A 23,885-nucleotide genomic window follows, 5' to 3' on the forward strand; every position below is an offset into this window, starting at 1 on the left:
AGTACTGTGGCAGGATCTCAGTTCACTGCAGCCTTGACCTCTGAGGCTCAGGTCATCCTCCCACCTCAGCTTCCCAAGTAGCTGGGACTACAGACATGCACCACCACACCTGACTAGATTTTTGTTGTTGTTTTTTAGTAGAGATGGGCTTTCACCCCGCTACTCAGGCTGGTCTTGAACTCCTTGACTCAAGTGATTCACCCACCTCAGCCTCCCAAAGTATTGGAATTACAGGCCTGAGCCACCGTGCCCAGTCCTAAAATTGCTTTCAAATTAAACTTCCAAATAAACATGTCTGGCCATTAGTCAAACGATAAGTCATCTTTTTTTTTTTTTAATATAGATAAGCATATGCCCTTGTAATGACTATGGCCGTCATAGCCATAAAAGCAATTTCTAGTCCACCACTACAGTTATTCGATTTCCATTAATCCAAAGACAGCCAGAATATCTGAGTAGCTACAGTATGCAACCAACTTTCTGCCTGAGAGTTTTAAAATAATGTATTTGGAGTCTCAGCTGACTCTTCTGTTATGTCACAAGTTTAAGCCACCATGTGAAAAACAGAATTAGTGACTCTATGTAAATGAGGTTTTCTGCCTGTAGGGAATCAGTTCTGTGAAATTCAGTGAGTATTAAAACAGCTACAAAGGATTTATTAAAGAAAGAAAAATGCATCTATTACTGATTAGGATATTTTTAGAGAAAGGCACATTAAACAGCAACCTTTAAATAATCAAGTTAGTTAATCACAGTATCAGATGACTTTAGTGCTGGAAGGAATCTGAAAGATCAAAGTCTAAACCTCCTATTTTACTGATGAAGCCTAGAGCTTTTTCTAAGACCAGCTTTTGAAAGGACCTCACACTAAACTGCAAAGTCACTGAAGACAGTATATAATTGTTGCTTATATCCATGGTGTTTTACGGTGCTGGGATGTATTAAACATTGAAAATAAGAATTTGCATGATGAATTAATAAATGATTTTATAAACAAACATAAGTAAAGGAATTAATATGATCTCCTTGGTGTTTCATAATGAAATTTAATGTTACCTGTTTCAAAAAGTGCTCTCATTTTTAAAGGGGCCTGATTTGGTGAGATCTCTCTTTCGTTCTCTCTTTCTCTCTCTCTGTCTTTCACACACCCACACAGACACACACACACACACACGCACACACACACACACACACGCACACAAGATATATTACACTATCAGATATAGTCATTTAACTTGTAATCATACTCCTTGCTGGCCTCTGCATATTCAAATGAACCAGGGATATAAATGTTCCTAAATGTGGCTGGGCACAGTGGCTCACGCCTATAATCCTAGAATTTTGGGAGACTGAGGCAGGTGGATCACTTCAGGCCAGGGGTTCAAGACCAGCCAAGCCAACCTGGCGAAACCCCATCTCTACTAAAAATACAAAAATTAGCCAGGCCTGGTGGTGCACGTCTGTAATGCCAACTATTCAGGAGTCTGAGGCAGAAGAATCACAGGAGGCAGAGGTTGCAGTGAGCCAAGATCACACCACTGCACTCTAGCTGGGGCAACAGAGTGAGACTCCATCTCAAAAAATAAATAAAAATTTAAAAAAGGTAAATGTTTCTAAATGTTCTTCTTGCCAATTGCCAGAAAACCAAATCTCCAGCCAGAGTATAAATGTCAGGGATATTCAGCATTCTGATTTATGTAACACAAATCCCTATGCAACAAACAAGAAGTAATATTAATTCCTTTACACTGATTCACATTTTGAGTGTCTCTTGTATCTTTATAAGTCTTTTGTCTTCATTCTGGACTGCAGGTGTCTGGATCCAGTACCCTGTGTCCCCTGATACTCCATACATTTTTTCTTGCCTAAGCTTATATTTTAATTAAGCTACATTTTTAAACAGGCATTTCTTTAGATGGATTGATTTTCAACAAGGCATTGATCTATGTGAGTTGCACCATCTAAACAGTCCATAACAAATCGGGGACAATTTGAAAAATAAGTAGTGATAGCAATGTATTATAGCCTGTAGAATAAAATAAATACCCATGAGTCTCTACTGACACAAAAATAATTTTGATACATAAGTAAATGGGAGCAAAGGGATAGCTATTTCTTATAGTAGAATTCCAATTGACGAATGTAGAATGATGGAAATAGAAAAATCACAATTTGTCAAATACAGCATTAATAATTGTTTCAGATCATCATTAACAGATTAAAATTAGTGTTCAAAGGTATGATGAGAAACAGGACATTTGTATAACCTGAAAGTATTCAGCCACAGGACACTTTTTCCATATTGGAGGAAACTAAAGACACGTGACAACTCAGTACAATATGGGATCCTATATAAAATCCAGGGCCAGAAAAAGATCATTATTGAAAAAATGTAAACAACCTATAGATTACTCAATAACATTGTATCTATGTTAATTTCCTGGTTTGGATGATTTTGCATTAGTTATAAGTAAGATGTTAATACATGGAGAAACTGAATGAAGGATATATGGGAACTCTGATTTTTTTCAACTTGTTTATAAGTATAAAATTATTTCAAATTAAAATTTAAAATGTTTCAAAAATAAAAATGGTTATAACACTCTCTTATATTTGAATGGCTCTTTATAAAAGCTTAAGAGATACAGACGTTTTTATGATTCACACTTGACACAGGAAATAGATGCCGTTCACTTCAGTGACTTGCCCAAGGTCACCCATTAAGGAGCCAAGTGTTCTGTTAGATCCCATTTTCCTCTCTACAGAAACTGCTGGGCTTTACTATTTCATTCTCATGACCACTTTACAAAGACAGAGAAGACATATTGTTCCCATTTTATAGACTTCTGAGTGCCAGAGATTTCTCAAAGACCTAGCAATAGAACTATCATTTGACCCACAATCTGACTACAGATTTTTTTTTTACTACCCAATGGAAAATATATAATTTTATCAAAGTAACCTGTACTCATATGTTTATCATAGCACTATTCATAATAGCAAAGTCATGAAATGAACTTAAATGTCCATCAACATTGGATAAAGAAAATGTGGTGTGTGTGTGTCTGTGTATATGTGTATTTATTTATTTATGCCATGCAATACTATGCAGCCATATGAAAGAATGAAATCATATGCTTTGCAGCAACATGGATGGAACTGAAGGCCACTATCCTAAGTAAAATAACTCAGAAAATCAGATAACAAATATTCTCACTTATAAGTGGGAGCGGACATAAAGATGGAAATAACAGACATGGGGGACTCCAAAAGTGGGGAGGTTGAAAGGGGGTGAGGGTTGAAAAGCTACCTATCGGATACAGTGTTCACTATTTGGGTGCTATTTTCACTAGAAGTCCAAAACTCAGCATCACACAATATATCCCTGTAACCTCCACAGGTACTCCCTCAATCTAAAATAAAAGTACATGAATAAAACTGAGTTCCAGCAAAGGTAAAAGATTTGCCATAAATAACACAGATTAGTGAGTAGTGGAGTTAGAAGTCAAGTCCAAGTCTTCTCACTCTTAACCCAATTTTCTTTTTATTCAGATTCCAAGAGACAGATATTTCTGTAGAATTCCAACAGATATTTCTGTAGTCAAGACACTGCAGCTAGCACTATGTGTGTGTGTGTGTGTATATATATGTATATATGTGTGTGTGTGTGTATGTATGTGTGTATATATATATATAGACATACACATACATACACAGTGGGGGTCATCTTCAATGAGATGAGCTTTGAAAGAGGATTAGAAGTTGGCCAGGTGAAAGGAATTAGCAATATCATTCTAAGTAGGAACAGTGCTTAAATTCTGCTTCTGACAAGCTTAAATTAGTTATGCTGCCTCATCAATTCCTCTGAGTTATCAACTAGATCTTCCAGTGGTTCTGGTAAAAGAAGTGCCTGCTACCAGCTGGATAACTAATTTCAAGAAAAAATTTATGTCTGAGTGGCTTGGGAACTGTGAGATCGCATGCTGTTCTGGCACCAGGGCAACAGTGTGAGGCATCTGATCAGAAAATACGTATAACCTCCAATCCTCTGACACTATGTCTCTGGGTTGAACGTGCTGCCTCAGCTTTAATTGGTGAGCTGGTGACAAGAATTTCCTCAATTCTGGGAACCCAGCTCCAAATTGTGTGAGGGGTGTGTGTAACTGTTACAACACTTAACCTATTTAAACACTATGGATTGTTTAAGTGGAACAGCTCTCTGGATTTATCTAATCGGGCCAAAGATTACACAATTCCAATTATCTGAATTTGTCCTTTCCTTCATTGGTTTTAAACATGTTCAAATTAGCCTACAAAAGGGATGAGTTCAGCAAGGGAGATGTAAGCCATTAACATATAGGAGAAATGTTATAGAGAAATTGATTCATCACCACAATTCTGCAAATAACAGTCAGGCAGGTTCAGGCAGAGTAAAACCAAATGATTATTTTCTGCAGGGTGGGTAGTTTTGGATCTTTAGCTTGTGCCATTGTTTTGGTGGCATGCAGAATTTATGCATCTGTATTTGAACAAGATTTAACACTAGTACCACAGCTGTTCCTGATGCACAGTTAGAACAAATGAACTCTTTGCTTGCATAAGAACCTTCAACCTAACCTGGAAGGGGAAGAAACAGTGCCTCTTATATGGTTTACTCAGGCTTTTGCTCCAAGCCTGCCTTCAGACTTTCAAACAATAGATTTAATATGTTTGGGATTGCAGGTGTTTTTATGAGTTTATCCATTGCAAGATTAGCCATGGTTGCAACAGCTGTGAGGCTTGAAGAGTCCGAATGAAGAGCTGAAAAGTTTAGTGGTAGAAATTTTACTTTGTTAACCTATTCATTGTCCCCAGGCCAAAAACTTTATAGGCCTCTATTTAATGGCTTTTGCCCAAACTCTCTGTTAATAAAACTAAATTTCCAACTGTAACAATTTTCCAATTGTATCATCAAATGTATAATCCCAGCACTTTGGGAGGCCAAGGGGGGTGGATCACCTGAGGTCAGGAGTTCAAGACCAGCCTGGCAAACTTGGCAAAACTCAGTCTCTACTAAAAAAAAATACAAAAAATTAGCTGGGCGTGGTGGTGGACACCTGTAATCCTGACAACTTGGGAGGCTGAGGCATGAGAATCGCTTGAACCCAGGAGGTGGAGGTTGCAGTGAGCAGAGATCATGCTGCTGCCCTCCAGCCTGGGCAATAAAGACTCCATCTCAAAAATTAAAAAAAAAAAAAAATTAATAAGCCATGTTAAAGATTTGATTAATGTGGTGGGGTGGAGGACCAGTGAGCAATGCCTTTATTTTCTGACCTATGTAGGCTCATTCTACCTTAACCCTCCAATCATTGTACAGTCTGCTGATGTCCTAATTTCATAAGACATTAGAGTAATTTCTGTTGCATAAATGATAGCTTTCATTGCTTATAAAATGTGCTTCAACACATTCAATAATGTCTTCTTCAAACTTATATTGCATTGATTACATCTGGCAGCCCCATATGGTGAAACTTAGTTATGACCCTTCCAATTAAATTATAGTTCAAACTCACTTCTGGGGTGCAGCTCAGCAATCTACTAAATTTCTCAGTAACATTCAGAACATGAAGTAATTTTGGGAGAATAAATTTGCAATACAAGTGGGAACAGAAGAGAAGATTTTCAATCTCTATTAATTTGTTTTCCAAAATTCATTACTTGGACAATTTACTTTCCAAGCTAATTCTAAGCAAAGATGAGTAATACTATCTTGACAGGAGTCTTTGCTTACGATATTTCCATACGTTTAAGCAGAAATACCTAGTTCGGTACATTCCCTATAAGTAGGATGCCATGAAAAATGTTCTTAAGACAGATTCTCCAGCACCTTTTTCCACCCTTGGTCTCAATGAAGAACCTCCTGTCCTATTTCTTTTTTTTTTTTTTTTTTTTGAGACGGAGTTTCACTCTTGTTACCCAGGCTGGAGTGCAATGGCGCGATCTCGGCTCACCGCAACCTCCGCCTCCTGGGTTCAAGCAATTCTCCTGCCTCAACCTCCCGAGTAGCTGGGACTACAGGCACACACCACCATGCCCAGCTAATGTTTTGTATTTTTAGTAGAGACGGGGTTTCACCATGTTGACCAGAATGGTCTCGATCTCTTGACCTCGTGATCCACCCGCCTCGGCCTCCCAAAGTGCTGGGATTACAGGCTTGAGCCACCGCACCTGGCCCTCCTGTCCTGTTTCACAGAGAAAAGGGAACCCTGCAGAAAATTTTCACACTCTACCACGTGTTTCCACCGAAAAGCATCTGTACCCATGTACTTTAGTTTTTCCTCTGTTTCTATAGATGCATTGTCTGTGCTTCTCTATAAGGTCAATGCCTCTGCTTGTGTTCTAGACTTCATTCTCACTCCTCTCCTCATGATACCACTCCTTAATGACCTGCTCCTCCAATAATCAACTTCTCCCTCCCCTAGGTCTTTGCCCTAGGAAACAGAGATGCTGTTTTTTCTCCTACCTTAAACTAGAAAATGAAGAAAACGTTCTCTTGACTACTCCTTTCTCCACCCAGCTGCTGTCTTCAAGAGTTTTCTTTGCTCAGTTTCTAAGTTTTTGTTCCCCATTCTTCCTTAACTCACTCTAATTAGGCTTTCAGTTTCACTCTTCACCTCAACGTCCCCATTCCACCTGTATTGGCTTCTTGTTAATCTCTGGATTAACCAGACATACTCCTTCCTCAGCATTTGCACTTGATAATCCCTGGCCTCTGACCCTAGATATCCAAGGTTTAGATTCTTCACTTTCCTCCTTGAAACCTTTGTTCAAAAATCACCTATTCAGTGAAGCTTCCTAATCTTTATTTAAAATTGCATCACTCACTCTCAGCTCCTCACTTTCTTATCCCCTTTCACTGAAGTTTTTTGTTTGTTTTCAGGATATTTATCGCATTCTAATATTCTGTGTGACTTATTTTCTAAATAAGATTCCTTACAGAGGTATTTGAAGATCTGAATGTTTAACAGGCAAAGTAGATAGAAGTCTCCTTTACAAACAAATTGAATGCCTGGTAACATTGAATTCAAGGAGGGGATGTTGGGAGGGAAGCGGTCTGGACTTTAGAGCTGGACCTGATTGGTTCTCTGCTCACTATTTTTCAGCTGCGCCATTTTAGGTAATCTACATGAACACGAAGTCTCCAGGTCTCAGTTGGTTCATTTGTAAGTAGGGATAATATACCTAAATCATTCACTCAGCAAACATTGAGTGCAGACTTGGGCCAAGCAGTGGGCTAGGTCCTGATAGTCCTAAGTAACGCAGATGTGGTTTCCATTCCTCATGGAGCTTGCAGTCTGGGGAGCAAATTGATATTAGGCAATAATGCTAGAAAGAAAGATAAAAAATACAGCTAGTAGATTGCAAAGGAATAAGTGATCTGGCTTGTAATTAGTGCAATTACTTCCTCCTTTCCCATTCCTCTCATGCTGCCACTTATATTTCAACCACAGTTTTGTTGTGTGTATGGTGTTTGTTTGTTTATTTTTGGACAGGATCTTACTCTGTCACCCAGGCTGGAGTGTAGTGGCCTGATCTTAGCTCACTGCAACCTCCACCTCCTAAGCTCAACCAATTCTCTCACCTCAGCCTCCCAGATAGCTGGAAACACAGGTGTGCACCACTATGCCCAGCTAATTTATTTTGTATTTTTGGTAGAGACACAGTTTCACCAAGTTGCTCTGGCTAGTAGACCACAATTTTACTGATAGTTGTATCGTAGTTGGTATTCTACCAGCTTGTTTTCTACAGTTGAGTGTGTCTAGCAGTCACCTGAAATATGCCTTAAAAATACATGCCACTGAGGCCAATGTGTAGAATTTCTTTTTCAAGAATTTGGTGATGTGGCCTCTAAACTGGATTTTAACCATTTCCTAGGAAATCATGATGTAGCAATCACCAGACCATACACTCAGAAGTACCAGGTTTGAGAAATAGTTTTATTGTCTCTCTTTTGAATAATAGGTTATGAAAACACTTTAAAGTCATATCATTCTGAATAAGTTATATTCTCCCAGAAGCTATTTAATCTAGGACCTTTGCCTTACATTAATAATATTAATGATCTTTAGAGAGCACACACTATTGAATCATACTAGATTCTAAATCTTAATATAACTCACCCCGCCATCGGGACACCTTTTGTTTCCTGGCATCTTTATTGCAAAAAATACTTAAATAATTTTAAATTGCATCAATTATAATGGCTAAAAAGTAAGGATCAGCAAGAGAGCCACAACCAAAAAGAAAACTGACAACAGAGAGCCCTCCTGCCACAGGCACTGAGGACAGCAATAAACAGATGGTACTGACTGCTGTGATTATTAAGCCAGGCACTTTGTATTAGTTCGTTTTCACATTGCTGAAAAATTCATACCCAAGACTGGGGAATTTATACAGGGAAAAGGGTTTAATGAACTTAGAGTTCCACAGGGCTGGGGAGGCCTCACAATCATGGTGGAAGGCAAGGAGGAGCAAGTCACATCTTACATGGATCACAGCAGGCAGAGAGAGCTTGTGCAGGGGATGTCCTCATTTTAAAACCATCAGATCTCATGACACATATTCACTATCACAAGAACACCATTGAAAAGATTTGCCCCCATGGTTCAATAACCTCCTACTGGGTCCTTCCCACAACATATGGGAATTCAAGATGAGATCTGGGTGGGGGCACAGCCAAACCATATCATTCCACTTCTGGCTCCTCCCAAATCTGCCATCCTCACGTTTCAAAACTAATCATGTCTTCCCAACAATCTTTCAAAGTTTTAACTCATTTCAGCATTAACTCAAAAGTCTGCCATCAAAGTCTCATCCAAGACAAGGCAAATCCCTTCTACCTATGAGTCTGTAAAATCAAAAGCAGATTTGTTACTTCCTAGATACAGTGGAGGTACAAGTATTGGGTAAATACAACCATTCCAAGTGGGAGAAATTGGCCAAAATAAAGGGGCTACAAGCCCCATGCAATTCTGAAATCCAGCAGGGCAGTCAAATCTTAAAGCTCCAAAAATGATCTCCTTTGACTTCATGTCTCACACCCAGGTCATGCTGATGCAAGAGATGGGTTCCCATGGTCTTGGGCAGCTCCACCCATATGGCTTTGTAGGGTATAGCCTCCCTCCCAGCTGCCTTCACAGGCTGGCATTGAGTGTTTGTGGCTTTTCCAGGCACATGGTACAAGCTGTCAGTGGATCTACCATTCTGGGGTCTGGAGGACAGTGGCACTCTCCTTATGTATCCACTAGGCAATACCCCAATAGGGACTCTGTGTGGGGGTTCCAACCCCAGATTTTCCTTTCACACTGACCTAGCTCCATGAGAGCCCCACCCCTGCAGCAAACTTCTGCCTGGGCAATCAGACGTTTGCATACATCTTCTGAAATCTAGGTGAAGGTTCCCCAACCTCAATTCTTGACTTCTGTGCACTCTCAGGCTCAACACCAAATGGTAGCTGCCAAGGCTTGAAACTTGTACCCTCTGAAGCCATAGCCCAACCTCTACATTGGCCCCTTTCAGCCATAGATGGAGTGGCTGGGACATAGGGCACCAAGTACTTAGGCTGCATACAGCATGGGGTCACTGGGCTATGGCCAATGAAATCACTTTTTCCTCCTAATGGTAGGAACTGCCACAAAGGTCTCTGACCTACCCTGGAGACAGTTTCCCCATTGTCTTGGGCATAACATTCAGCTCCTTGTTACTTGTGCAAATTTCTTGAGCCAGCTTGAATTTCTCCTCAGCAAATGGGATGTTCTTTTCTATAGCATTGTCAGGCTGCAAATTTTCTGAACTTTTATCCTCTGCTTCTCTTATAAAACTGAATGCCTTTAACAGCACCCAAGTCACTTTAGAAATTTCTCCCTCAAGATACCCTAAATAATCTCAAGTTCAAAGCTCCACAAATCTTTAGGGCAGGGGCAAAATGTCTCCAGTCTCTGCTAAACCATAACGAGAGTCACCTTTGCTCCAGTTCCCAACAAGTTCCTCATTTCCATCTGAGACCATCTCAGCCTGGACCTTATTGTTCAATCACTAGCAGCATTTTTGTAAAAGCCATTTAACAGAGCTCTATGAAGTTCCAAACTTTCTTGTCTTCTTCTGAGCCCTCCAAATTGTTCCAATCTCTGCCTGTTACCCAGTTCCAAAGTTGCTTTCACATTTTCAAGTATCTTTTCAGCAATGCTCTACTTTACTGGTATCAATTGACTGTATTAGTTCATTTTCATGCTGTTGATAAATACATTACTCAAGACTGGGCAATTTATAAAAACAAACAAACAAAAAAGTTTTAATGGACTTTACAGACCCACATGGTTGGAGAGGCCTCACAATTATGGCAAAGGCAAGGGGGAGCAAGTCACATCTTATGTGGATGGTGGCAGGCAAAGAGAGAGAGAACTTGTGCAGGGGAATTCCCATTTTTCAAACCATCAGATCTCCTGAGATTTATTCACTATCATGAGAACAGCACGAGAAAGACTCACCCCCCAATTTAGTTATCTCCCACTGTGTCTCTCCCACAACACATGGGAATTTTGGAAGCTATAACATGAGATTTGGGTGGGGACACAGAGCCAAACCATATCAGTGAAGAAGGCATGTTAAAAGCTGAGACAGGCCAAAAGCTAGGCCTCTTGTGCCACACAGCTAGCCAAGTTGTGAATGCAGAGAAAAAGTCCTGAAGTCAATTAAATAAAAATGCTATTCCAGTGAACACAATGAACACATGGATGATAAGAAAGTTAAACAGTCCTATTGCTGATAGAAAGTTTTCATGGTCTAGATAGATCAAACAGCCACAAAATTCCTTTAAATCAAAGCCTGATCCAGAGCAAGAGCCTAACTCCTAAATTCTATTAAGACTGAGAGAAGTGAAAATGTTTCAGAAAAGATTGAAGCTAGCAGAGGTTTGTTCATGAGGTTTAAGAAAGGAAGGCAATTCTGTAACATGAAAGTGTATGGAGAAATAGCAAGTGCTGATGGAGAAACTACAGCAAGTTATCCAGAAGATCTAGCTAAGATGAGTGATGAAGGTGGCCACACTAAATTACAGATTTTCACTGTCGATGGAACAGCCTTATACTGTAAGACAATGCCATCTACAACTTTTATAGCTAGAGAGATAAAGTGAATGTCTGGCTTCAAAACTCCAAAGGACAAGCTGATTCTCTCATTATGGGCTAATGCAGCTGGTGACTTTAAGTTGCTCATTTACAATTTTAAGAATCTTGGGGCACTTAAGAATTATGCTAAATCTACTCTGCCTGTGCTCTATAAATGGAACAACACAATCTGAATGACGGCACATCTGTTGTGCAGCATGACTTAGTGAATATTTTAAGCTCACTGTTGAGACCTACTGCTTGGAAAAAGAGGTTCCTTTCAAAATATTACTGCTCCTTGACAATGTACCTGGTCACCCAAGAGCTCTGATGGAAATGTACGTGGATATTAATGTTGTCTTCATGCCTACTAACCCAGCATCCACTCTGCAGCCCATGGATTAAGAAGTAATTCTGACTTTCAATTCTTATTATTTAAGTATATATTTTGTAAGGCTATAGCTGCCATAGATAGTGATTCCTCTGTTAGATCTGGGCAAAGTAAGTTGAAATTTTCCTGGAAAGGATTCACGAGAATGGTATCATTTAGTGATGCGATTTGAGGAAAAAAAAAAAAAAAAAGTTCTCTTTTTTGTAAAGAACATTTGTGATTCATGGGAGGTTAAAGTGTCAACATTGACAAGAGATTGGAAGAAATTGACTCCAACCCTCATGGATGATTTTGAGGGGTTCAATCAAGTCTTCAGTGGAGGAAGTAACTGTGGATATGAGAGAAATAATATGAGAACTTGAATTGGAGCTTGAAGATGTAACTGAATTGCTGTAATCTCATGATCACAATTTGATGGATGAAGCATTGCTTCTTATGGATGAGCAAAGGAAGTGGTTTTTGGAGGTGGAATCTACTCCTGGTGAAGATGCTGTGAACACCGTTGAAATGACAACAAAGAATTTAGACTATTACAAAAACTCCATTGGTAAAACAATGGTAGGGTCTGAGAGGACTGACTCCAATTTTGAAAGAAGTTGTACCGTGGGTAAAATGCTATCAAACAGCATTGCATGATACCGAAGAAATATTTTGTGAGAGTCCATAGATGTGGCAAACTTCATTGTTGTCTTATTTTAAGAAATTACTACAACTATCCCAACATTCAGCAACCACCAGTCTTATCAGTGAGCAGCCATCAACATCAAGGTAAGACCCTCCACCAACAAAAGGCTTATGACTTGCTGATGGTTCAGATGATCATTAGCATTTTTCAGCAATAAACTATTTTTACATTAAGGTACGTGCCTTATTTTTTTAGACATAATGCTATTGCACACTTAATGGACTACAGTAGGGTTAGCATAACTTTTATATGCACTAGAAAACCAAAAAGTTCATATAACTCTCTTTGTTTTGCTACTAACTTTGTTGTGGTGACCTGGAGCCAAACCAGCAGTATCTCTGAGGCATGCCTGTCCTCAATTCAAAATTGTTCAAGACTGAAAAAGCTGACTTGTGGGTTAAAAACAAAAGCACATCAGTGATAATGTATTATTTGCCTTTTACACTATAGCAATATCATAGCTAGCTACAGCCACAAAGAAATTAGTTTTTCCATGTATTTGAGTATTGTAGAAAACTGAAATGTATCCTGTTGAATATTCCAATATTGTGTTTCAGATGGCTTATGGAATTTATCTAACACATATTATTCACATCCCTGAAGATCCTACTGAATAGAATAGGGTACTATTTTTGAGATAGTTGAAGGGCGTCATCATGAATATCCAGCACTGGCCGCTATAGTGTTACCATGATCCACATAGAAAATATGCTTATGATGATGGTCCTACACTTTAAGGCTTTATTTGAGATCTGCAGACTTTCATGTGCTGCACACCAGCTCCTTTTATGGCTTCTTCCTAAAGTCACTATGCCTGTCTCCAGGAGCCCCTCCCTCGAATGTTTAGTTTCCTTTCTTTTCTTTCTTTTCTTTTCTTTTCTTTTCTTTTCTTTTCTTTTTTCTTTTTTGAGATGGAATCTCCCTCTGTTGCCAGGCTGGAGTACAGTGATGCAATCTCAGCTCACTGTAACCTCCACCTCCCGGGTTCAAGCAATTCTCCTGCCTCAGCCTCCTGAGGTAGCTGGGACTACAGGTGCACGCTACCACGCCCAGCTAGTTCTTGTATTTTTAGTAGAGATGGGATTTCACCATGTTGGCCAGGATTGTCTCAATCTCTTGACCTCATGATCCACCTGCCTCAGCCTCCCAAAGTGCTTGGATTACAAGTGTGAGCCACTGCACCTGATCCTAATTTTGTTCTTTTAAGTGCCAAAAGTAGGAAACCAAAACAAAACACACCTGTATGTTAAGACTGTACGTAAAATAAAATTAAACATTCCAGGGTAGGAATTGTGTGTTCCTGCCCCTCTGAGTTAACTATATAGACTTTGATACAAAATATGTATCTTTATGGATTTTTTTTTGACTGTTTAAAGATCTTAAAGTTTTTGCTTATTCTGGTTTATCAATTACATTCTGTATAAGAGAAATCATCTAATATTGTGACCGTTGTATAAGTGAGATAAAACCATAAAATCCCAACCTTAAAGATTATAGACATATTCTACAATTTTTTTTTTTTTTTGAGATGGAGTTTCACTCTTGTAACCCAGGCTGGAGTGCAATGGCGCGATCTCGGCTCACCACAACCTCCGCCTCTTGGGTTCAGGCAATTCTCCTGCCTCAACCTTCTGAGCAGCTGGGATTACAGACACGCGCCACCATGCCCAGCTAATGTTTTGTATTTTTAGTAGAGACGGGGTTTCACCATGTTGACCAGGATGGTCTCGATCCCTTGACCTCGTGATCCACCTGCCTCGGCCTCCCAAAGTGCTGGGATTACAGGCTTGAGCCACCATGCCCAGCTATATTCTACAACTTTTAAAAGGTGACTGCTTTTCTGTCCCTGTTCATTTTTTTACAAGTCATGTTTTAGAGTCATTGTCTAATACTAAGAGTGTGAAGGTTAATATTATTTTTATCAATCTGATAAGTGACTAATGGTACTTCAGTGTAGTCTATTTTAATTAATAATTATTGAAAAGTTTGACCATGTTTTTACATGTTTAAAAGCCATTTGTAATAACTTTTTGGTGAAGTATCTATTCATATCCTTTCCTGTTTTTCTACAGAATTTTTGTTGATATTTTTTATTTATAAAAGTCCTTTGTAGAGAAGGGAAATTATTCTTTTGTCTGTGATTTAAGATTTTTCAGTTTGTCACCTGTCTCTCGACTTTAGTTATATATCTATATATTTTTTTGCTGTGGATTATTTTTATTTTAACATAGGTATGTTTACATTTTTTTAATGGTGCCTGGATCTTTGTCACACTAATTCAACATTATATATATAGATATAATATGTGCATATATATATGCACACATATATATGGACACATATATATGTGTAAGTTTATGTATATGTGGAAAAGATATATATGAATATGTATATGTATTTACATATGAATATATGTTTTAAAAGGATATGTTTAAAAAAGGTTCATGGTTTTTTCCTGGAACTCTTAAGTTTCATTGTTTACTTTTAAAGTCTGATCTCTCTGAAATTTATTTTGATTTGAAGTACAAAGTAAGAATCGAAGATTATTAACACAAAAATATCCTGTTCTCCCAACACCAGTTATTATTTACTGAATGATCTCTTCTAAAACCACTGATTTGAAGTGCCAAGTTTTATCGTATAGTAAATTATATTTTGAACAACCCTATTTTAATTATTGTAGCTTTTTAATGCATTTTATTATTTCATCACTGTTTTTATTGCTCAAAATTTGCTTTGGTATTCTTAGTGTTTTCTACATAAACTTTAAAATTAAGTAGTCTAATTTTTAAAAGCTGCTATTTTATTGAAATTTTATTGAAGATATAGTATAATACATGGAGAACCGACCTCTTTACTATGTTGCATATTCCTATTGAAGAATAAAGTATCAATTTCCACTTATCCTAGTTTTTTTCCCTCAATTGTCTCATAATTACTATAAATGACTTTTACAATTTGTTTCAACTGTAAAATAAAGCCCGGGCATTATAATTTGTTGATGTGCATCTCAAATCTCTTAAGCCATCTGTCTCACTGTTTCTCCAAGCTCTCACTGACCTTTATGTTATGTTTGTTGAAACTGATCAACTGTCCTGTACATTTTCTCACCATCTGGTCCTTGCTAATGTACCCTCATGGTGATGCTTAACATGTTAATCCTTATTTTGCTAAGAATACTACTGAAAAGATGAAGGATTCTAGTCTTTTTTTGTGTCTATTCCTCAAGAGCATTTTGTCTATTCTTTGGTATAGATCCTTCTTATTTCTATTTGAGTATATTTCTAGGGTTTTAAATAATATAACCTTTGTAGAGGGCAATTTGACAGTATTTATTAAAATTATAAGCAGTTATATTTTTTGACCCAACAATTTAACTTCTGGGAATTTACCCTGTGGAGATAATTGCCCACCTGTGAAATGCTGTATTTCTGAAATTACTTGTTGTGGCATTATTTATGATAGCAAGATTGTAATAATCTAAATTCCCATTGGTTGAAGACATTAAATAAATATAGTGAAATGCTATAAAGCTTATTTTTTAAAATGAGAAAATTCTTTAAGTAATGCTAGGAAATAGTATCCAACATGTTGTTAAATAGAAAGTAAAAATCTAAACCAGTGTATATGAATGCATATCATGTTATAATATCTGTAAGAAAAGGGGCAATACATTTAGTATATATACATAAGATATCTCTGGAAGATAACTTGGGTTGATTTCACTGCGGGAAACTGGCTAAGGGACAAGGGAGTGTGGGAAAGAGAATCTTTACTATGTACCTTTTTATAACTTTTGCATTTATGTTCTGTGAAAGTTTTACCTATTACCTTTTTTTTTTTAGTTAAAAACGTTTAAGTAGTGTAATGAAGTAAATGGTAGGTTAACATCCCAATGAATGTATTTTATGTCTGAAATCTGTTGTAGAATTATTTGGCACAAGTAGGACCAATATATTAAGAGAGTAAAATTTCATCCAAACTTAAGGAATACCTTGCCAGCAAGTAAGGCAATTTAAAACTAGATGGACAGCTGTGTGTGTGTGTGTGTGTGTGTGTGTGTGTGTGTGTGTGTGTTTCCGCACACACATGGGATTTAGCAGAGTCAGTCTTTTACAGGGAATTCCTGCATTAAATTAACAGAAGTGAACCTGATAACCTCTAAATCCCATCTAACATGGGCAGCATGGCATAGTGAAATAGTACAGGACTTGAAGCCTTCTGATGAAAGTTCAGAACCCATCTTCACTCCTTAATAAACTGTGTGAACATAATACAGCATCTTCAATGTAATGGGTTTCAGTTTCTTAATCTACAAATGGGGTCACCTGCATCTACCTATAGGCTTGTTAAGAGGACTAGCAATAATTTATATTATGTCTAGATGTTTTGTTCATTATATTATTGTTCCATCTCTACAGTTCTATGAATGAATGATCTTTGGGGAGAAAATTGAGATAAAAGGATATAGTGTATGGGAGGAACTTTTCATTTTGACACTTAGATATTTCTATCATATTCCTGAATATTAGCAGTTATCTAGGTCTTTTAGCTCCCAGCCACTCACCTATAAAATTCTATAAGCAATACTAGAAGTGGGGAAATATGACAGTATAGCCCATCCTATTTGGGTGACCTGTCATACTTATCTCAAGTTGAGCTTTGCCTCTTATTGGGATTTTAAAACTGTATATTCAAAAACATCTATATAGATCTGTTATAGAGTAAAAATCCATGATGTTCATGGCAACCCAATGTCCATCATTCAGTCATTCTCTGCAGAGCTAATTGTCTGTATTTTTATAAAGTTAAGTCAAGAGAATTGTTTTATTTTATTCTAATTCATTTATGGACAAGTCTTATCTCCATGACAGTCTCTGACACATACCTTGGAATCATTAAAATATTCTCTGAAATTCAAGTGCAATGATGTACACTTATAGTATCAGCTGCTCAGGAAGATGAGGCAGGAAAATTGCTTGAATAGCCATTATATTCCAGCCATGGCAGCATCATGAGACCCTTTTTCTTTACGTGTGTGTGTGTGCGCGTGCATTTCTCTGAAGTTTATCTGACACAACTAGCTTTAACTTTTGGTAATGCTTAAGACAAGAAGCGAATCAAAAGTTAAAAAAACAAAAAGGCTCCAACATATTTGCCTTCATTTCATCATGACTGTTCTGGGAAACTCCAGTGGTTACCTAAGGAGAGGGACACATCCTAACTATGCCAGGGCAGTGAATGCTGTTGCTCACAATGTAAGATCCATAAAATATTCTTCCTGTTCTACCTGTACAATGATGGGAAAGGCTTTAAGCTGCTATGTAAGGAGCTTGATAAGAGACACTTTCCTGTTAGTGGGGACTGTTAAACTTGGATTTGATTCAGAAAAATAAATTAAATCAATTTCTTTTGAGATCTCTGAAAATAAAAGTGGTCGATTTACTATTTTAAGTGCCTTATGGAGAAGTACAATATTTCCCTTACACCAACATTAACATTGGCTGATTTCCTTGACACATCTTTCTACATGCTTCCTAAAGCTGTTACTGTATTACAAATGTTGGTCTGAAAATTACAAGCAAATGTAACTAGAATACTTTGATAGAGCCTTTTTAAAATCTACTTCTGTTTTAGTTGTTTGCCCACACTCTGCTATAAAAATTATAAGTTGCCTTTTCAGTCATTCACACTGATGAACAGGAACAGGTAACCAAAGTTTCTTTTAGACGTACTCCTATTACAAGGTGTGTGGCAGGTTTATAAATAGAATTAACAGGCAGGTATTTTCAGATAGCATTAGCATGGTGTTAGTCAATGTCAGGGAAATTGTTTTAAGTTTATGGGAGCTTTAAAAAACAAAACAGTAAAATAACTTTTGACACATTCTTTTTTACTTTGACTTTCTCCACAGTCTGTAGTCCTAAAAAAGTCTGTTTATAGAGTAATATAGTAACTTAATTTTCCCAGGGTAAAATAAGTGTGAGCCGCAAGTATTTTTGTGATTAACAAGGAGCCACTTAACTTGGGTTGGTGTTCCAAATCAGAGAGTTCTTCTGTCAATTTCTAGCATTTCTAATACAATGTTAAAAAGAAAAAAAGAATTCTTAGAGGAAATAATATTTTTTTCCAGATTTCTAAGTTAGTATACAATTTTTTAAAAAACATCGTAATAACTCTATGAAATATAAAGTGGCAAAACAACATGTGAAAGTTTTCACCTTCAGCTTGGCACACAGCTAATGCTCAGTAAGTAACAGATTGAGGCATATGAGGTTGCCAATATTTGACCACTTTGACTCACCAAAATGACAATTTCAGGAGATTCAAGTTAATATTAGTATTCTTCCTCATTTGCATTGGTGTCAGAATCCCATGAGCCTAATTCACCTCACTAAAAGGGCCTTGGCCAAGATAAAAGTATACTTGCATGGCTTCAGTAGCTGCTGCAGCAAAGTGAAACTATACATTTCACCTCAGGAGAGTTTAGGGATGTCCTCACGCCTCATAGCTGATCTTATAAAGCAGAGATCCCCGATCCCTGGGCCATGGACCAGTACTGGTCAGTGGCCTGTTAGGAACCAGGTTGCACAGCAGGAGGTGAATGGTGGGTGAGCAAGCATTACCACTTGAGTTCTACCTCCTGTCAGATCAGCAGCAGCATTAGATTCTCATAGGAGCCAGAGCCATATTGTCAACTGTGCGTGTGAGGGATCTAAGTTGCATACTCCTTATGAGAATCTAATGCCCGATGATCTGAGGTGAAACAGTTTCATCCCCAAACCATCCCCTCACCCCGTCCATTGAAAAATTGTCTTCCACAAAACCTGTCCCTGGTGCCCAAAAGGTAGGGGGCCACTGTTATAAAGTACAGCAAGAGGTTAAAGCTAAAGGAGTAAAAGAACAGTTGTGAGGCTGACACTGTAGTAGGGAGAGACAGAATCCAAAAAAGTGAAAAACGACAAAAGCACGCTACAAATATAATACAAATATAATTTGATCTCGGATGCTTTGATGTGTAGGTATGACTAACAGCCCTGTATCCTGCTGTCCTCTATCGGGATATCATTATAGTATAATAATGTATTTCTAGTTCTGACGGTTCGTTATCAAGATAAGTTTAAAACTGTCTTGGGATGCTCTAAAAGTCAATGTGAATTTTAAATGTGAGTTCTAAATAACTTCTCTGAAAATTTTACCTGATTCCCCATTTCTTCAGGGTACAGTGAAGTGTCACTTTATTATTATTATTGTTATTATTTGTTTTGTTTTGTTTTGAGGAGAAGTCTTGCTCTATCACTGAGGCTGGAGTGTAGTGGCCCGGTTGCAACCTCTGCCTCCTGGGTTCAAGCGATTCTCCTGCCCCAGCCTCAGAGTAGCTGGGATTACAGGCACTTGCCACCACACCCGGCTAATTTTTGTATTTTTAGTAGAGATAGGGTTTCCCTTGAAGTGTCACTTTAACACATGAATGATTAGAGGACTAGTCAGGCTACAACTCTCTTCATTAGCAAAACAATTGAAAAGTAACTTTATATCTGGGTATTTTTAGAATTTCAGGAACACAGCCAACTTTTACGATTTTATTACACAAAAATATTTTTAAAATAAAATATTAGAAAATGTAATATTTTTTAAAAATTCTGCATGAAAAGCTGAATATCTCCTTGAACAATGTAGACCTAGTAGATGAAGAAAAATATCACAAAGGAGGGTTGCTTGTTTCATCTGTTTTTTCTGTATCCCTGGCACCTAGCTCAGGGGCTGGTATATAGCTGGCAAGAATAAGTATTTATTGAGTGAATGAAATTCTATGTATTGCATTACTATTTGAGTCTTTAACTCATTAAACATTCTTTTCATACAAGAAATTGTTCAGTAAAAAAACTCATTTTTCTCACCTACCAAATAGGGGGAGGCCTTACAAGGTGTTTCCAGCATTAATATTCCACAGTCTTGTAAACAGCCAAGCCCACTGTCTAGGGAAGGGATCAAACAGTAGGGATTTCTTAAAATATTAATGGGTAAGTTAAGACCATTAATGCCTGGCTTAGTCCCACAATGGCCTTGGGCCACATGCAAACTTGATTGATGATGACTTTTTACCTGTCTCTCTGAAACTACTTGCTGAGTTTTGTCTGAGGGCTTGTGTGTCACTTGTTTAGCTCTCCTGACATGAATCCAAAGGAAGTCATTCATTGGCAAGTATAAATTCTCCCCAATTATGCCAAAGAGAATTATTCATTACATGTGGAAAGCCCAAATCACATTTCCAGGAGGGCTGAGGACCTGCCAGCTCACTGGGTTTTGTTGGCATTGATTGATTTTGCTTTCCCCAGGCTTTAACCAAAAGCCTTTGGAATTCCAAATGGAGCCTCTTTATCATTTCAGATCTCCTGAAGAAAGGGAATTTGTTTTTAAATAAAAATATCTTAGCTAAGGGCACATGTTTTGTGGGATTCATGCTACTAGTTTTTCTCTGCTTTTTTTTTTTAAAACACTTGAATTATGGGCTCTTTGGTCAAGAAACAATGTTGAGAAAAGTTGATCTTTTTAGCCTACTTCTAGCTCTGCACTGACATATTAATTCAGTAGGTACTAGCCACATGTGGCTATTTGATTATAAAATTAAAAATTAAGTTCTTTGATTTCACTAGTCAAATTGTAAGAACTCAATAGCCAAAAGTGGCTGCTGGCTATCTCACTGGAGAAGCCCACATATGTAGTATTTCTGTCACCACAGGAAGTTTTATTAGATAACACTGGCAAACTATCTCCTTGATTGAACTTGAGTCAGAAACCTCTGATCTCTCTTCTCAGCTAGGCCCTGACCTGGGACACTGTCTTTGACCTACTTGGTCCAGTTTTAGTAAGAGTCCTCCTGAATCAGTGTAGTGAGAATCCCCTAGTCTTGATATATGATAAAATTCCTCATCTTGCCTATCCTACCCACATCATCCTTCATATCTTATCACCTTGGCCTGCCTATACCAAGAATCCTGTCAGGTCAGTTTAGGTAGGAACCCCCTAATTCCTGATCTTTCCTCTTAGTAATTTTCCATCCACTGACATCCACTCTGCTCCTTGGCTGTAAATTCCCACTTGTCCTGGTATTTGAAGTTAAACCCAATCTCTCTCTACTATTGCAAAAACCCCACTGCAGTAGTCCCTCTTGAATAGTCCTCCTTATCATCTTTGAAAATGTCATGAATACTTTTTATTTTATTGACATTATCTTAACTTCTGAAAGGATACAAAATAGTAAAGTATTTTAGCTTTAATTTAAAAAATTTCTTATGACCTAAGATGGCAAAACTTTGACCAGATATTTATTTGTTCAACATTTATTTATTGAGTCAAAACAATTTTACAAGAGGTTTTTGTAGTTGTAAAATATTCTTGGAGGTTTACAGCCTCTATCCCCCACTACACAGGTGATGTTGTGGTCCAGGGACACTCCTGGGGAAAGCCCAAAGACTTTTTGGAAGCCTCAGGCACTTTTAAAGAAAGGGAATGTTCTCTTCTAAGTCACAGTTCATCTTCATTTCAACTACCTTTCTCTTGATGCTAGAAATTCAGATGTAATATATTAAATATATAAGAAAGTAGTTTAAAATTCTAGGGAGTGCTGGCACTGCTTATTCTCCTAGTTGGGAGGCAATTGGGCTATGAGGGCTCTGCGCTCATGAATGGATTAATGCTGTTATCATGGGAGTGGGCTGGTTATTGCAGGAGTTTGACCCCCTTTTCCTCTCTGTACTGCCCTCTTTCATCTTCACTTGCCTTTTTGCCTTTCAGCCTTCTACAGTGGGATGACCCTCATCTGATGCTAGTGCCATGCTCTTGGACTGCCCAGCATTCAGAATTATTTGCCAAATAAACTTCTTTTCTTTATAAATTACCAATTCTGTGGTTATTCTGTTATAGAAATAGAAAACAGACTAAGACAACTTGTTAGTCCCCAAATGAGCAGGTCATCAGGCCCAACTGTACTCTTGGATGCATGTAAAATAACCAAGAATTTTACACCTGTGTTACAGCCCAACAGGTTCTTCTTGCCTGCTGCACAGATAAAGCCAATGCACTAAGACAACACTGTTGCAGCAGAGAAAGAATTTAATTAATTAATTAATTATCACAAGGCAGCCGAGCAGCAGAATGGGAGATATTTCTCAAATTTTCCCTGCTGAGATCTGAGAGGCTATGGTTTGTAAGGATAATTTGGTGGGAAGAGAGCTAGGGAATTAGTTTTGTGATTGGTTGGGAATGAAATCATAAGAGATGCAAACTGTCTTTGGAAGCTGAGTCAGTCTGTGGGTGAGAATCACAGGACCAGCTGAGTCAGTTTGTTTGGGTGAGTCACTGATCTGGGTGGCATCAGTCTGTCCACCTGAATTCACATCTGAAAAATATCTCAAAAACTAATGTTAGATTTTGATTATAATGATGTGATTTATAGGAGCAATTAGGGAAGTTCCAAATCTTGTCATCTCTGGCTACATGATTCTTGAGCAGTAAGCAAGCTAGAGAACAATGACTGATTATCACTTAACTATGCTTGTAGATTGCCAGAATTCAGGCCTCTACCGTAATTCTAACCTTCTGGCCTTTCATTAGTTTTTTGAAGGCAGTTTCAGTCCCCAAACAAGAAGGGAGTTAGTTTGGGGAAGGGACTATTATCATCATTGCTTTAAAGTTAAACTATAAACTAAATTCCTTTCTTGTTAGTTTGGACTATACCCAGGAATGAGCAAGGACAGTTTGTGAGGTTAGAAGCAAGATGATGTCAGCAGTGTTAGATTTCGCTCACTGCTATCATCTTTGCAAAAGCAATTTCACCTGTAGCACAGCCAGGTCGGTGCTAGTTGCTATGTGGTCAGTAATCCCAGCAACAGAGGAGTTCTACCAAATCATTTTGCCTTATCACTGATACAGAAGAAATTCAAGCAATGATTAAGGAATGTTTAGTGATTAAGAAAAAGCTAACATTCCAGTACCTTCCTACTCTAATTATTGGATTATTCTATGAAAATAAATATTTTTAAAAGAAAAATTTCTAGCTTCAAACATATTTAAACCAATTAAAGGATAATTATTTTTCAGAAGGCTATAATCTTGACTGTCAAACAAATATAAAATGAATACATAGCAAAGATTTTTTTAGCTCAATTATTAATGAGATAACCAGTAAACTATTATAACCAATTCAGGAAAGAATCCAAAAAGCAGAATGAATAAGCCTATCAGAAATACCAAAATACATTTGCTTAATAGATGCAAACTGGCCAATATCCACAGGGCAATAATCAGTTGCATTCCATTATACATGTATGCTATACATTATTATAGACCAGAATCATTTACCTCATGACCAATTTTCTACAACTTAGAGAGTTGTAAAATCGTTCAAAGAAAACTTCAAAATCCATAGATTCAGATAACCTAGAAATGTATGTTTTTGATAACACATAGTTATCATTGAAGACACCAGTAATCATCTTGGCCCATTCCCAAGTCTTTCATAATTTTTTTCTGGTAAATTAAGTCTTCATATATTACTCTCTCCATAGTTATGTCCTTTTGATTTACTTGGCCATTTTATCAAGTTCACCTCATTTGAGACATATCTGAGGAGCTTTCCCTTTTGCTTGATTCAGTAGTACAG

The 23,885-nt window shown here is 37.7% G+C and overlaps 1 protein-coding gene across 4 annotated transcripts in view; it reads left to right on the top strand.

Moving 5' to 3' along the window:
- Positions 1-23,885, top strand: part of SERPINI1 (serpin family I member 1) — an 81,067-nt gene that overhangs the window by 20,049 nt on the left and 37,133 nt on the right. Inside the window, exon 1 of one of the 4 annotated variants that reach the window (XM_017503286.2) lies at positions 17,972-17,978. The exons of the other annotated variants lie outside the window; for them this stretch is intronic. The gene's annotated coding sequence lies outside the window, so the exon portion shown is untranslated. Of the gene's footprint in view, positions 1-17,971; positions 17,979-23,885 lie in introns of those variants that run through there. 4 annotated transcript variants of the gene reach the window in all.

The sequence above is a fragment of the Cebus imitator genome, unplaced genomic scaffold (genome assembly GCF_001604975.1).
Source record: "Cebus imitator isolate Cc_AM_T3 unplaced genomic scaffold, Cebus_imitator-1.0 Scaffold308, whole genome shotgun sequence".
NCBI classification, from domain to species: Eukaryota; Metazoa; Chordata; class Mammalia; order Primates; family Cebidae; genus Cebus; species Cebus imitator.